A 3,058-nucleotide genomic window follows, 5' to 3' on the forward strand; every position below is an offset into this window, starting at 1 on the left:
ATGTGCCCAAAAATCTCTAAATTTTGAACTGGGAAATTATTTCTTCGTCCGATGAATCGCATTGATCTCTGTTTTTGACGAAAAAAAGACGGATAAAATGCAGCATTCAATCAAGGATATAAAATAAAAGAAAAATTTTCCGTAAAAAACTATATTACAATGGAGGATTATGTTTCTACTTTTCGTCCGATGAGTCGCAACAAAAATAAGTAATCCATCCGTCGTTGTTCGTTTAGTCGATCTGAATGCACTGTAAAAATTTATTAAAGTAAAATGTTACGTTTGCATTTCATGAATTTTGACAAACGTGTACCGAAATGTGTACAAATTATTTATTTCGACGACGACGACAACTTAGAACGGATGAATAAAATTAATTGTTGCAAGATTCAAACAAGGATGAAAAAGTCATAGAAAATTATTCCGTAACCATGATATTGGATTATTTTTTCTTCACTCTCTCCTCCGATGAGTCGCAACAAATAAAAATCCATAAATCAATTCATCCGTCGTTGTTCGTTTAGTCGATCTGAATGCACTGTAAAAATTTATTAAAGTAAAAATGTTACGTTGCATTTCATGAATTTTGACAAACGTGTACCCCGAAGTGTGTACAAATTATTTATTTCGACGACGACGACAACTTAGAACGGATGAATAAGAATAAAATTGTTGCAGGAGATTCAATCAAGGATGATGTGAAAAAAATGTCGAAAAATTTTCCATCCAGAAAGATCGCGTGGCGTTACGTCTCTTCTTACGAGGTTTTCGTTTCGCAGACCACGCACACTTTCTTCAAAACAATAATAGGAAAGTGTTCAGTTTTTTATAAGAGCAGCAGGTGTCTTTCCGAAATTCTACGATTATTGTAGCTTATATGACTAGAAGGAAAGAAAGACTAAAACTCTCTTATTTTAAAACAAGAACGCAGTTCCCTGGTTGATCCTGCCAGTAGTCATATGCTTGTCTCAAAGATTAAGCCATGCATGTCTCAGTACAAGCCAAATTAAGGTGAAACCGCGAAAGGCTCATTAAATCAGTTATGGTTCCTTAGATCGTACCCACATTTACTTGGATAACTGTGGTAATTCTAGAGCTAATACATGCAAACAGAGCTCCAAACCGGAAACGGAAGGAGCGCTTTTATTAGATCAAAACCAATCGGTGGCGGTCTCCGTCATCGTACAACTTGGTGACTCTGAATAACTTTACGCTGATCGCACGGTCTCGCACCGGCGACGCATCTTTCAAATGTCTGCCTTATCAACTGTCGATGGTAGGTTCTGCGCCTACCATGGTTGTAACGGGTAACGGGGAATCAGGGTTCGATTCCGGAGAGGGAGCCTGAGAAACGGCTACCACATCCAAGGAAGGCAGCAGGCGCGCAAATTACCCACTCCCGGCACGGGGAGGTAGTGACGAAAAATAACGATACGGGACTCATCCGAGGCCCCGTAATCGGAATGAGTACACTCTAAACCCTTTAACGAGGATCAATTGGAGGGCAAGTCTGGTGCCAGCAGCCGCGGTAATTCCAGCTCCAATAGCGTATATTAAAGTTGTTGCGGTTAAAAAGCTCGTAGTCGAATCTGTGTCCCGCGCCGCCGGTTCATCGTTCGCGGTGTCAACTGGCGTGCCGCGGGACGTCCTGCCGGTGGGCTTAGCTCGAGAGGGCGGCCCAACTCAATCCCGCCGCGGTGCTCTTCATTGAGTGTCGAGGTGGGCCGGCACGTTTACTTTGAACAAATTAGAGTGCTTAAAGCAGGCTAAAACTTCGCCTGAATACTGTGTGCATGGAATAATGGAATAGGACCTCGGTTCTATTTTGTTGGTTTTCGGAACCCCGAGGTAATGATTAATAGGAACGGATGGGGGCATTCGTATTGCGACGTTAGAGGTGAAATTCTTGGATCGTCGCAAGACGGACAGAAGCGAAAGCATTTGCCAAAAACGCTTTCATTGATCAAGAACGAAAGTTAGAGGTTCGAAGGCGATCAGATACCGCCCTAGTTCTAACCATAAACGATGCCAGCTAGCGATCCGCCGACGTTCTTCCGATGACTCGGCGGGCAGCTTCCGGGAAACCAAAGCTTTTGGGTTCCGGGGGAAGTATGGTTGCAAAGCTGAAACTTAAAGGAATTGACGGAAGGGCACCACCAGGAGTGGAGCCTGCGGCTTAATTTGACTCAACACGGGAAACCTCACCAGGCCCGGACACCGGAAGGATTGACAGATTGAGAGCTCTTTCTTGATTCGGTGGGTGGTGGTGCATGGCCTTCTTAGTTGGTGGAGCGATTTGTCTGGTTAATTCCGATAACGAACGAGACTCTAGCCTGCTAAATAGGCGTATTTCGACATCCCAAAGGCCCGTCGATCCTGGGTTCGCCCGGTGGTCGTGCGCGGTTTTTACTGTCGGCGTACAAACAATTCTTCTTAGAGGGACAGGCGGCTTCTAGCCGCACGAGATTGAGCAATAACAGGTCTGTGATGCCCTTAGATGTTCTGGGCCGCACGCGCGCTACACTGAAGGAATCAGCGTGTCCTCCCTGACCGAGCGGTCCGGGTAACCCGCTGAACCTCCTTCGTGCTAGGGATTGGGGCTTGCAATTGTTCCCCATGAACGAGGAATTCCCAGTAAGCGTGAGTCATAAGCTCGCGTTGATTACGTCCCTGCCCTTTGTACACACCGCCCGTCGCTACTACCGATTGAATGATTTAGTGAGGTCTTCGGACCGGTACGCGATGGCGTTTCGACGTCGTCGATGTCGCTGGGAAGATGACCAAACTTGATCATTTAGAGGAAGTAAAAGTCGTAACAAGGTTTCCGTAGGTGAACCTGCGGAAGGATCATTAACGTGTCCTCGTACACACGAATTTTGACATATGTATAATTTATTATTATGCATTTTTATTTGATCGTGTCGATGTACACTTTATGTTTTTACAACACCGTCGTCGATGACATGGAGTCGACGGCACGATCTTTTGTCGTGCCGTTGCTTGTTTCTTTTTGAAACACCGTGTGTACGACGTTTTGAACTACGAATCGTACATATTC

The 3,058-nt window shown here is 45.0% G+C and overlaps 1 non-coding gene across 1 annotated transcript; it reads left to right on the plus strand.

The window, feature by feature from the left end:
- The first annotated feature begins 932 nt into the window (after positions 1–932).
- On the plus strand, positions 933–2,853 carry LOC148165404 (small subunit ribosomal RNA). The gene has a single exon (XR_015771508.1). It is a non-coding gene; the product is annotated as a small subunit ribosomal RNA (ribosomal RNA).
- Positions 2,854–3,058: the final 205 nt, after the last annotated feature.

Source organism: Gnatocerus cornutus, unplaced genomic scaffold, assembly GCF_029298725.1.
Source record: "Gnatocerus cornutus isolate USDA-ARS CGAHR unplaced genomic scaffold, icGnaCorn1.1 ctg00000329.1, whole genome shotgun sequence".
Lineage (NCBI taxonomy): Eukaryota > Metazoa > Arthropoda > Insecta > Coleoptera > Tenebrionidae > Gnatocerus > Gnatocerus cornutus.